This window comes from Hipposideros armiger, unplaced genomic scaffold, assembly GCF_001890085.2.
Source record: "Hipposideros armiger isolate ML-2016 unplaced genomic scaffold, ASM189008v1 scaffold_174, whole genome shotgun sequence".
NCBI lineage: Eukaryota > Metazoa > Chordata > Mammalia > Chiroptera > Hipposideridae > Hipposideros > Hipposideros armiger.
In genome coordinates this window covers 1,869,365-1,883,356 of record NW_017731524.1, presented here as the reverse complement: position 1 = coordinate 1,883,356, position 13,992 = coordinate 1,869,365, and the positions used below count along the sequence as shown (strand labels likewise).

Genomic DNA, 13,992 nt, shown 5'->3' with positions numbered 1-13,992 from the left:
CTCTGTTTTTCATAGAAAAAAAAAAAACCAGTACAGCCATGCTTTGGTTACTAGAATAATAAATAACATGACTACTAATGTTAAAGGTGTTTTTCAATGTTTACCGAGTTACTATTAGATGCTAAAGACATGGGAATAAATAAAACATAGCCCCTGTTCTTGAGGAACTTCACAATTTAGAGATGTAGAGCCACATGAAGATCAAGTATCTTCAATGAAATATAGTTAGTGAAGAAATTAATTATGCACTTTCAGTGGCAGTATTGAGCAAAAAAGAATTTTGTGGCACTCGGAACATATGTGTACACTGATCTTCCCTCCATCCACCAGGCCAGTAAAAAGGGATTACAGAGCTATGGGAGAGGTGTAGAAGCAAACATCCTGAAACCACAACCCGGCCTTGCTCACTACGAGCCTTGTTTCTCACCATTTCTCATGTTCACACTTCACCCCTCAACTCTAATGAAGACCTGGGGTTCTCTAAACGCACCAAGATTGCTCTAACTTGTCCTCACTGTCTAAATAGCTGCACAGTATCTGAACATTTGCCTCCTTCAGAGCACCAATCTCACTGTATCATCAAATCAATTTTCTATATACCTCACCAGAGTGTAAGCATCTTAAGGGCAGGGACTCTGTCTTAGACACCATTGGATCTCCATCATTTTACACAGTTCTTGGTATACAGTAAGAATGAAATAAATGCTTTTGAAGAATATAAGAAATAAATGAATATGGAAATGGGGAGAAGCATGACACAAGGACGGAGTTCCTACTTATTTCCCCCCTTTGAACTTACCAGATCTTGCAAGCAACCGTCAACTCCACCCCAAAACCTGTCATGTTGAATACATCCTGTCCCAAGTCATTCCTTCTTAAGTAGCTAACCAGCTAAGTGTGGCCACATCCATTCCACAAATACTGATTGAATTATTTCTATGTGACTGGTCCTGTGCTAGACACTGCTCAAAGATGAGTAAGATGCTGTTTTTGTCCTTTTTAAACTAATAAACACAACTTTGAAATGTCAGCCCCCCAATTTCTACTGAAGGGCTGTTTGAGAAATGTAATTATGGAAAAACTATATTTGATGTGTTTTGCTTTGGTATAGTATTATGTTCTTCTCCTACACCATGAGGACGGAATGTTGCTATGGAATATATTATAGGATCATAGCTGAGGATACTCCATCACCATCTCAAGAAACCATTTTCCTTGCTCATCCATAAGAAGCAACTCCTCATCTGTTCAAGTTTTATCATGAGATTGCAGCAATTCAGTCACATGTCCAGGCTCCACTTCTAATTCTAGTTCTCTTGCTATTTCTACCACATTTGCAGTTCCTCTACTCAAGTCTTGAACCCCTCAAAGTTATCCATTAGGGTTGGAACCAGTTTCTTCCAAACTCCTATTAATACTGATATTTTAACCTCTTCCCATGAATCACGAATGTTCTTTATGACATCTAGACTGGTGAATCCTTTCCAGGTTTTCAAATTACACTGCCCAGTTCTATCAGAGGAATCACTATTTATGGCAGCTATAGTCTTAAAAAATGTATTTTTTAAATAATAAGACTGGAATATTGAAATTTCTCCTTGACCCATAGGTGCAGAATGGATGTTGTGTCCACAAGCATGAAAACAACATTGATCTAATTGTACATCTCCATCAGAGCTCTTGGATGACCAGGTGCATTGTCAGTGAGCAGCAATAATTTGTAAGAAATCTTTTTTCCTAAGCAATAGGTCTCAACGATGGGCTTATAGTACTCAGTAAATCATGTTGTAAACAGATGTGCTTTGTTGTCCTATAGAGCACAGGTGGAGTAGCTTTAGCATAATTCTTAAGGGTTAAGGATTTTCAGAATAGAAAAGGAGCATTGGCTTCAACTTAAGGTCACCAGCTGCATTAGCTCCTAACAAAAGAGTCAGCCTGACCTTTGAAGTTCTGAAGCCAGACACTGACTTCTCCTCTCTAGTCATCATAGTCCCAGATGGCAACTTCTTCTCATATAAGCTGTTTCATCTACATTGAAAATCAGTTGTTTACTGTAGCCACGCTCATTATCTTAGCTTCCACACTTGCTGTTTCACTATGTGCTTTTATGTTATAGAGACGGCTTCTTTCCTTAAACCTCATGGACCACCCTCTGCTAGTTTCACGCTTTCCTTCTGCAGCTTCCTCACCTCTCTCAGCCTTCACAGAATTGAAGAGAGTTAGGGCCTGCTCTGGATTAGGCTCTGACTTAAGGGAATGGTGTGGCTGGTTTGATCTTCTATCCAGACCACTAAAACTTTCTCCACATCAGCAATAAGGCTGTTTTGCTTTCTTATTATTTGTGTTCACTGGTGTGGCACTTTTAATTTCCTTCAAGAACTTTTCCTTTCTGTTTACAACTTGGCTAATTGTTTGGCGCAGAAGCCTAGTTTTCAACCTAGCTCTCAGCTTATGACATGCCTTCCCGACTAAGTTTAATCATTTCTAGCGTTTGATTTACAGTGAGAGAGATGTGCGACTCCTCCTTTCACTTGAACACTTAGAGGTCACTGTAGGGCTATTAATTGGCCTAATTTCAATATTACGTATCAGGAAATAGGGAGGCCCAAGGAGAGGGAGAGAGACGGGGAAGGGGCCAGTTGGTGGAGCAGTCAGAACACACGGGTTTATCAATTAAGTTCACTGTCTTATATGGGAGTCGTTTGTGGCACCCTAAAACAGTTACAATAGTTCTGTAACATCAAAGATCACTTATCACAGGCCACCATAACAAATATCATAATAATGAAAAAGTTTGAAATATTGCAAAAATTACCAAAATGTGACAGAGACATAAAGTGAGCAAATGCTGGTGTAAAAATTGTGCCAATAGACTTGCTTGATTCAGGGTTGCCACAAACCCCAATTTATAAAAAAACAACAACAACGCAGTATCTGCAAAGCACAAAGCAAAACACAATCAAATGAGGTATGCCTGTATTAAAAACTTAAGTTTCAAGTCCTTAGACAGCTTAGCAATTCACTACAATCCACAGAACTCCACCTTACCCTACTGCTTCACATATTTGTATATAGCCACTAAATTTCTAAAAGCATATGATTTTTTCACTCCTTGAAAGCAAAATTCTTCCCATTGTGAACAGTAATAATGAAACACAATAGAACGAGTGCAAATGTAAATATGTTTGTAGGTTTCATGGTAGGAAATTGTGGGAATTTTATCTGAGGGTTTCCATTTTCTCTGTAGAGTGCCAAGGCATCTGCTGAGCAGGAGAAGGAAAGTGGAAATGAGATGAAGGAAAGGAGATGAGAGTGGAATGGTGAATGCCTAAATAACCGCTGTGAAAAATGAGAGGACTAAAAAAAATGAATTTCAGCACAATTGTATGGGTCCATTTGAGGTTGGTAACAATAAACTTACAGTGCTTATTACTAAGTGATTTTCTCCAGTAGTGCTCAGTTGGAAAAATGGTGAGGTTCCGCCAGGTAGGGTTTGATTAAAAGATAGCTGGGAAGGAATCAGAGAATATTAGCAAGGGGAAAGGTTTAAGACTAATAACATGATGAAGGAAGAAAAAAAAACAGGAAAAGATTGATAAATATATGGACTGGAAATTCTATTAAATCGGAAGTAGATGATTGCGAAAAATGGAAAAACTGGAAGTAATAAGTTCAGTGATCAACCTGAATTGATAACTTCAGAAGTGAATCAGCTCTGGGTGACACAGAACAGAATGTGGGCCATGAGACTAAGTGCTAGAGTAGATAAGAAGCAATCACTAAAGTTGAGAAGATTAATAAAATGCAAGGCCAAAATTCTGAATGAATCATAGACGTAATCAAGGCAGGAGCTAAGGTGAAAAGAAGACTAAACCTGGAGCAAGAGTTCCACTAAATAAAGAAGAATAGCCCAGAGGTCTGCAGATGAGGAAGGTTATAAGGTGAGGTATCTAGAGGACATGAATGCCCAAAGAAATGGGGGGTTTTATGAGTGTACAAGTGCCAAGGTTTAAAATTGTAAAGATCTAAGAGATCATCAGCACCTGGACTTCTGGTCCAAAGAGCAATTCCTCGGGAGATATGCGCGTGCGTGCACACACATGTGCATGTACAAACACACACACACACACACACACGTATATCAATTTTCTTTAAATATAAACACGATATGACCAAGTGTTAAGTTGAAGTTAAGTAGTTAAGTACAGGGAGGTATATATTTTACCAACAATTTTCTTTAGAACTTTTCAGATGAAAAATTTCCCATTAAATAAAATTATTACTTTTATATTTTGAAAAAAAGTACTTCACTTACTATTAGCAACTAAAATGGACTACGCAAAACATTGGAAAACAGGAAAAAGTAGCATCTTCCTTCAAAATGAACCAAACCAAATGACTGTGTAGAACTTTTTTTTTTTAAGACTTTATTGTGGAATTAGGGGAGGGGAAACAGCGTTGGAGAATCGGGGAAGGGGAACAGACAAGTTGCTGTCCTTTTGTTCCTCAGTCTAGTTTTGGAGGACGTCACTTCACTAGCCCATGTTGGTATTATCATTGTGCTCTTCCCGGGTGAAGCAGTCGCTTGCCGGCCACTGGACGGCTGCTCACGGTGGCCCAGCTCCAGGTCGAGCTGTTGTTCACCATCTTAGCTGTAGAGGGCAGTGTCACTGGCCCTCGTGGGATCCCAACCGGGGCCTTGATGCTCAGAGCTGGCATCCCAGGCCAACGCTTAACCAGTGCGCCACTCGGCCGGCCCTGACTGTGTAGAACTTTGAGGTTAAGGCTAAAGAGTAGAAAAGGTTGTTTTTATTTACCCCTATGCATTCTTCCCTGTTTTAAACTCAACATCAACTTGTGTGGGAAGACTCCCAAGTTCCAAATCTGAGCTAGATGTCCTTCTTATATTTTCTGACCGTACCTGGTTACTACTTATGTCCGAAAAACATCTCACATGTGCTGTGAGCAGCCATTATTTGCATCCCACATCATAAGGAAAATTTTAAGGAAGTTTTCTATAATCTTAGTACCTAGTACTCAGCTTATTATATGGAAGGTTTGCAATTAACGTCTGTGGAAAGGAGCAAAAGAGGACATTAAATAGACTAAGAAAAAAAACTAAAAAACAACCTTGTCTTGCACATACCCCTCACCTTTCCCCATAGTCACCTAAGACCTGGAACTCCTTGAAGACCTGCCTTATCTCTGCACACCCAGTAACTCTTACATACAGTTGGTTGCATTGAAAATGTTTGCAGAATGAACTAATGTTAAAATATCAGTGGACTATGTACATTTACAGTAACTGCTCAAGAGGTAGAAAAAGTGACTTTAAAAACTGATATTTAATACATTATCACTTTTCCAACTGAAATGAAAGATTATCATAAATGTGCAAATAAAACACCTCATCTGAAACTCTCACATCTATGCAACATATCTGCAGAATTTTCTCAAAGATTTTGAGAAAGACCGCACAAAAGGAGATCCATTTCTTGATTTGGGTGGTGGTTAACTGGACATGTTCACTTGGTGAAAATTCAATTAAGATTTCTCTTCTGTATGTTACAGAAATATTTTTGAACAGTAAAACATGAGGCTTCAACCAGGAAAATGTTAATCGAGGAGAGGTTCTGCAGGGAGGCTTATATGTGGCATGGAGAGGGGGAACGTGAGATTCATATCAAATGGGGAAGGGAGCAGGGTGAGAGGGGGAAGTTGAATAGACACTCACTATTTTTACTCGCTATATTTCTCTACTGCTTGATTGACATAAGAAACTGAAAATTTTATATTACAGAGTGTTTGAGTAAAGCTATCAACTATTAGACCTTTCACATTTATGAGATGTCTTTTCCTTCCAAGACTCTTGTTTGCAAACATCATTAGCTAAGTATTTTAGATTCACAGAATTTCAGAGGTAAAACATACTCTGGAGATAATCTATTACTATCTTCTTATTTTCAAGATAAGAACATTAAGGCCTAGAGGGGTTAAATAATTTGTCTAGGATTCCAAAGCTAGCAGAGACAGAGCTAGAATCTAGGTTCTTGAATTGAAACATATTCATTCTTTTTCTAATTTCAAGTTCCTATTATTTGAGGAATCTAGTCTGTGGAAACTATAAAACCATTGACCGGAATTTAATATTATTATGTACTGCTCAAATCCAAGGTGTTAAAAATTACTTTAGTTGCAAAATTTATGGGTTCAAATATGACACATGCGTAAATCATAGTTAATTTTAGATTCCTCTCCTTTAAAACAATTACTAAAATTATTCCTTAAATACATATTCAAAAAATAATTTGACAAAGTAATGTCAAATCTAAATGTTTTCTACAAAAAAAGTAAAAAATGATTCAAAGACACAATTAAATAGGCTCATTTTGAACAGTCAGCAGCTGTGTAAACCAAAAGGCATTTACTTTAGATATAATAAATTTCTAAGCATCATTTAAATCTTTTGTCTCTCACACCATGTAAACTGAGAAGGGAGTGGTAACCTATGTGTCAAATAAATCTTTAATAAATGAAGTGATCTCCTGCCTGTGGGGAGATAGAACAGCTAACTAAGGAAATTGGAAATGGGATATAGTGACAATTACCTTAAGGTCAATGGTTCAAATCAGAATTAGTTTACATTGGTTAGCAGTTTAGTAAATGAGAAGAAATGGTTTAGCAAAGTGAGAATTAACTCATGAGAATTCTCACAAGCGGGGAAGAATCAAAAAGAAACTTCAGAAAACAGTTAAAATTCCCTGAAATATAAAAACTTGAATAACAAGTATGAATCACTAATGAAATATCTCATTTTCATACAAATACAACTAACTATATTACTCACATATGACTACTTAAGATGAGGCTTAAGGTAATCTTGCAGAATTTGTCTCAATAAATGGAACTGTTTCTAAACAAGGAAGTTATCTTGACCAAAATACTCTTTTTGCTTCCTAGTTACCGAAGTTCTCATAAGGGAAAAATATTTCACTATTTCCTCATGAAACTTAAAAGCTTTAAGTGCAGACTCATTAATACCCTACATAGAGTATTGTTAACATTTCCTTCTTTGAAATGAAACCATGCTGAAATAACTCTACATTAGCAAAATAGCTACACATTGCTTAGCTACATGTACTAGACCAAAATTCTGACCTGCTACAAAGAGAATTCATAAATAGGAAATAAAAGGATAGCACTTATGAAAACACTTAAGTAGCATACATAAGCTCATACACGTAATGCAACTCGAAATATGCTATACTATGTCACTGACACTTATAAACAAACTCTAAACTTGAAGTAAAAAATGAACTCTATTGTCTAGTTTTAGTATCTAGACATTATTTTCAAATAACTAAAGATGTGGTAAAAAAATTATGAAAGAGGATCCCAGAAATCCACTAAAATTGGCACTTCAGGAAGAGTGACTTTATTTATTTATTTATTTATTTATTTATTTATTTATTTATTTATTTATTTTAGCTGAGCCATCCTGTCACCTGTTGGCAGCTCAGCTCAGGCAGGGAATCCAACCGCTGTTGCTCAGAGCTCAAACTCTTGAGTGAAGAGTGACTTATTTTTTATAGGTCAAAAAAATCACATTTTATTAAATTTCTATAACAGTTTTACCTCATATTGGCCATGAACTAGCAGATTGCATGAACAAAAACAGAATTAACTGTTTACTTGTGAGCTTTTAACATCTTGGATGTTTGTTAGGTGTAATTATGAAATCAATGCAATAACTGAGATACCTCTGATCTGAAGACATGGCAGAAAAGTTTTGGTTTCAATCTAGTGTTTTATTAAGGCAATTGATATGAAATAAGGACTCTAAATGAATATGGTAACTTAATGGAATACTTTGGCCTCTAGGTCAAAAATGATGAGATTTTCTGAGTAGCCCAAAACTGGCTGAATAGATGGATGTATGCTGCCACCATGTGGTAAAAGAAAAAAATTACGACTATTTTGGGAAAGACGACTCAGCCCAGAAAAGTCTAAGTGGAAAGTTTGTTTTCCAAATTCCCAGTATCAAAACTCAGAGATATAACTAATAAATATCTTAGTTCAAGTAAACCACTATGGAGCTGTGATAACGAAAAAAATGAAATGGAATAAACATCGCTAAGAAAGGCACTTAACATGGAGTCACCAGGATATTAAGGAAGTGGGGCCCATGCAGCCTCTGCACATCTTGTGCCTGGGTTCTCAGAGCTGCTATTAAGTTGCCAAACCTGTTGCTAAACTCAGCTCAAAACATCCTGGATCATAAACAACATGAAACAACTGCATGGACACGTGGACTTTCCTTCCTTCCTTGTAGTTTTCACCTCCCTCATTTGCATATTGAACTAACCAATCCCTGTTAATTTAGCCAGCAAGCCTTCATTTTCATGAAAGAGTTACATTTTGAGGGTTTGGTTTTGTTTTTGTTTTTGTTTTTTGCCTTTATAAACCCCCGCCTTTCTTTGTTCTCCCCAGAGCAGTGTGGTTGCTACTCTGGGATTGCAATCCTTTTGCTCAAATAAATGCTTCTTACACTTTATGACAGCCTAAATTTTTTTTGTTAGTTGACAGTTGTCATTATTCTGTCATTTTTGAGACATCTATATTTGTTGACTGCTGCCTCCTCTTTTAAGTTTCTATTAATTTACTACTTGTTCTATGAAATAGTAATACCTTCTTATATTTGTCCTGAGTTTATCCTCTAGCCTAATCTGTATTGTGATTCTAAGAACTTCAGTCACATTTTTCCAGTTGTTGGTGTTCATCTGACACATCCTAATCTTTGTTTGTCCTCAGATAGTAAACTCAGCTTCTTAATTACCAGCTTATACAATAGTTTCTAAACTCTGAACTCTATGACTTTATCAGAATTTCAGTAATTACTAACAGGTACTACGTGTAAACAGACAAAGTGACAATGTTCAAAACTACATTTTGTTTACGGTCTTTTGTTTTATTTTGCTTCTAATATTTTTCTTAATGCCTAGCCCGTCATCATCCATGTCAGTACAAAGCTAAACATGCTGAGAAAAAGATTCTCCAATGAAGCTATGGTTCTTTTCAGGGAAAATAGGGAATTTCAAAGTTAAATATTCTACATGTATAGACTAGATTTTCTCTTTCTTCTCTTCTGCTGAAAACAAAATTGTAAGGTAGTTCTACTTCTGGGAGTGACCGTGTAAATTCCCATCTGACCAATCCTACTGCAGAACAACTACAAATTCTGGACACAATATAAAACAACTACCTGAAGGCGCAGGAAAGTGACCGAAATCAGGCAGATCCTGGAGGGGAGTCCATCTGCTTGAGGTAGAAGGGAATAGCACTGGGTGACTTTCCTGGTATTTTTTTTTTTAAATGGCTTTTAGCTGGAAGTCATGCCTTCTCCATGCCAAGTTGGAAGGATAGAGGTACAAAAGAAAAACTTTCCTCTTTCTAGTTTTAAGAACCAGAAGGAGAATTAGGGGGCAACTCAGCTGCTCTAAAGTGAGCAGGGAGGGTAGATATGGTCTAGATGGCAGAGTAGGTAAACACTGGGCTTACCTCCTCTCATGATCATATCAAAATTACAACTACAGAACAACCATCACTGAGACTTCAACCTGAAGTCTAGCTCAATTGAACATGCTACAACTAAGAATATACAGAAGGAGACACCCTGAGACTGGTAGGAGGGGTGGAGACATGAAAGGGCTGGTCTCACACTCGCATGTGACCACTAAAAATTAAGAGGAGGGATATCTCGGCTGTGGAGATTTCTCCTCCCCACCGGAAGAGCAAGGGGTTGCAGCCCCACAATAGGCTCCCCAGCCCAGAGTTTCACTGCTGGGGAGAGAAGTTCCCATAACTTCTGGCTATGAAAATGAGCGGAGATTGTGGCTGAGTGGGATGGAAGGCAGTTGTAGTCTCAGACACTCCTAAAGGGCATGCACATGGAATTATTCACTGATGGACTCACTTGCTCTGAGCTCCAGCACTGGGGCAGCAGCTCAAAAGGTGCCAGGGAGATATGAGGAGGAGCTGAATTGTCTGGCTTCATCAGGAGGGCTAGAGGGGCAGCTTTCTCCTGGATGGAGGATCTGGTGGAAGCCACTGTTTCTTTGTTGAGCTCTCCTCGTTCCCAGTGTGCAGGGACAGGCAGACACCATATCTGAGGCTCCATCAACCTGGCTAACACTGTTGTTTGCTCTGATTCCCTGAGACCCCACTCCACCCAACTTTCGGGCACACCCAAGCCGCTTCCAGTGGCTTTTCCGTATAAATGGTCTGTCTTGGCTCATGCTGCAGACTTCCCTCAAATCTCCCAAAGGTTCAGAAAACCCAAACAAGCACCAGCTGGCTTCAGCATGTCCCATGACTTTGGCTGAGCCTGGCACTAACAACAGCCAAACATGGTTCCTGGCTTGGCCTCTTGAGGCACCTCCAAGCCCAGGTGCGTGGCAACCATCTGCAGATTGCTTTGTGGCTCATGCCAGATGGCCCCGGACAGGGCACAGGCTGCGGGTGAACTTGGCCTACGGTGGGGCCCCTCACAGGAGGCCCTGGGGCTGGCATTTTGGAGCATCACCTGGTTGCCTCTGGGGACAACACACCCAAAGAGCACACTGGGGAGGACAAGGGCCCTGTGAAAGCAGATCCTGCTCCATAGGGACAGCCTCTGCACAACAGCTCCTCCACTATAGTCATGGCCAGTCATCACAACCAATCAGCCCAAGGATCAATCAATCCTTCCCACAGACGTGCAAACAGCAACCAAGGCTCAACTACAACAGGAGGGCACACACAAGGGACACACCTGATGTACCCAGCTCAGGTGACCAGGAAGACTGCGCCACTGAACCCTGCAACACACGTACTACATAAAACCACTCTACTAAGACCAGATATAGCAACCCCACCTAATACATAGAAACAAACACAAAGAAACAGCCAAAACGGGGAGACAAAGAAACACGTCCCAAATAAAAGAACAGAGCAGAGCTCCAGAAAAAGAACTAAACAAAATGGGAACAAGCAATCTACCAGATGCAGAGTTCAAAACACTGACTATAAGGATGCTCACTGATCTCAGAGAGAGCTTCAACAAAGAGATAGGAAACATAAAAATGGAGATAGAAAACATAACAAAGAACCAGTCAGAAATAAAGAATATAATGATGGAAATGAAGACTATGTTACAGGGAATCAACAGTAGATTAGATGAAGCAGAAGACTGAATCAGCAATTTGGAAGGTAAGGTAGCAGAAAACACCTAATCAGACAGCAAAAAGAAAAAAGAATCCAAAAAGTTGACAATAATTTAAGGGGCCTCTGGGACAATATCAAGCATACCAACATTAGCATCATAGAGGTACCAGAAGGAGAAGAGACAGCAAGGAATTGAAAATCTATTTGAAGAAATAATAATGGAAAACTTCCCTAACCTGGTGAAGGAAATAGACATACAAACCCAGACAGCACAGAGAGTTCCAAATGAGATGAACCCACAGAGGCCCACACCGAGACACATCATAAAAAAATGCCAAAGGTTAAAGACAAAGAAAGAATCTTAAAAGCAGCGAGAGAAAAGCAGTTAGTTACCTATAAGGGAGCTCCCATAAGACTATCAGCTGATTTTTCAATGAAACATTGCAAACCAGAAGGGATTGGCAGGAAATGTTTAAACTGATGAAAGCAAGGACATAAAACCAACATTACTCTACCCAGAAAAGCTATCATTTAGAATTGAAGGACAGGTAAAGAGCTTCGCAAACAAGATAAAGCTAAAAAAGTTCATCACCAACATACCAGAATTACAAGGAATCTTAGAGGGACTTCGTTAAGATGGAAAAAATAAATAAAAAATATGAATAGTTAAATGGCAATAACTACATATCTATCAACAATTACTTTCAATGTAAATGGATTAAATGCTCCAATCAAAAGACACAGGGTGGCTGAATGGATAAGAAAACAAGACCCTTACATATGTTGCCTACAAGAGACTCACTTCAAATCGAAAGACACACACAGACTGAAAAGGAAAAGAAGGGAAGATTTTTCATGAAAAAAAAAAAAAGTTGGGGTAGCAATACTTACACCAGACAAAATAGACTTTAAAACAAGGGCTATAACAAGAAACAAAGAAAGATCCAGTAATCCCGCTTCTTGGTATTTATCCAAAGAAACCCAAAATGCTACTTCAAGGGGATGTGTTCACCCATATGTTCCTTCCAGCACTGTTTACAATGGTCGAGATGTGGAGGCAGCCTGGGTGTCTGTTGATGGATGACTGGATAAAGGGGAGGGGGTACATATGTACAATGGAATATTGTTCGGCCATGGAAGGGAATGGGTTCTTGCCATCTGCAGCAGCAAAGGTGACCTGGAAGGTATAATGCTGAGTGAAGTATGTGAGACAGAGAAAAACAGGTGCATGTGATTTCACTTTTATGTGGAATCTGAAGAACAAAATAAAGAAAACTAAAACAAACTCATAGATATACAGACCATTCTGAAGGCTGCCAGATGGGAGGGTGGTTGAGGGGGGTCAGTGAAAAAACGAGCATGGGTTAAGGAGTACAAATTGGTTGTTACAAAATAGTCATGGGGATGTAGGGTATAGCATAATGAGTATAGTCAGTAATATTGTAATAACTATGTATGGTGTCAGATGGGTCCTAGATTTATTGGAGTGATAGATGGTAGGGTGTTGCGGGGCAGGGTGAAAAAGCTGAAGGCATTAAGAAATACAAATTGGTAGTTACAAAATAGTCATGGGGATGTAAAGTAAAACACAGGGAAGTTAGTCAGTAATATGTTAATAACTATGTATAGTGCCAGGTGGGTACTAGACTAGTTAGGAGCATGTACAGCACGGGGAATATAGTCAATATTGTGATAACATGATACAGTGTCAGATGGTTGCTGGTCTTATGGTGATCACTTCTTTAGGTATATAAATGCTGAATAGCTGAATAACTATGATGTATACCTGAAACTAATATAATATTGTATGTTAGCTATATTTTAATAAAATCTTTTTAATTAAAATTTATTGGGGGTAACAATGGTTAGTAAAATTACATGGGTTTCAAGTGTACAATTCTGTAACACATCATCTATATATCACATTGTGTGTTCGCCACCCAGAGTCAGTTCTCCTTCCATCACCATATACTTGATCCCCTTTACCCTCATCTACCACCCACCTCCCCGCTTACCCTCTGGTAACCACTTAACTGTTGTCTGTGTCTATGAGTTTTGTCTCTTTGTTTGTCTTGTTCCTGTGTTGCTTTCAGTTTTATATCCCACATATCAGTGAAATCATATGATTCTTTTAAAAAATAATTAGTTGTAGCTTACAACAGGACTAACCCACTACCTGTTTTTGTAAATAAAGTTTTTTGGAACACAGAAAGAGAGAGAGAGAGAGAGAGAGAGAGAAGGAAGGGAAAGAAGGAAGGGGAGGGAGGGAGGGAGGGAGAGAGAGAGAGAGTGATGAAAGAAAGAAAAGAAAGAAGGAAGGAAGGAAGGAAGGAAGGAAGGAAGGAAGGAAGGAAGGAAGGAAGGAAAAGGAATTCCAGAGACAGGTAAAGAGAACTGAGTTCTGTGAACAACCTCTGCCAAATCTCTGGCTGATCTCTGAACAACGTATGTGTAGGGCAGATCCAAGCGGGCCTACTAAGGTGAAAAAACATAACTGAAATTTGAGCTGCTGCCCAAAAGGCAAAGTATACAGTTTGAGCAGAACTCAACATATCTGAAACCTGAACTCTGTTTTGACCCTAAATCTGCCTTGTCCATAACCTACCCATCTCAGTCAAATGCAAATTCCTAATTCCAGGTACTTCAGTCCAACTGCCCTGGAGTTAGTTTGACTCCTATCTTTCTTTCACACTCTCCATCTAATTTATCTGGAAATCCTACTGTCTCTATTTTTAAAAATATATCTGCCCAGTTCACACCACTTGCACTGCTACCACCCTGATCTGAAGC

General features: G+C 38.9%; 1 protein-coding gene across 6 annotated transcripts in view; it reads right to left on the bottom strand.

The window, feature by feature from the left end:
* PIBF1 (progesterone immunomodulatory binding factor 1) overlaps positions 1-13,992 on the bottom strand; it is a 203,085-nt gene that overhangs the window by 170,632 nt on the left and 18,461 nt on the right. The gene's annotated exons all lie outside the window — the stretch shown is intronic.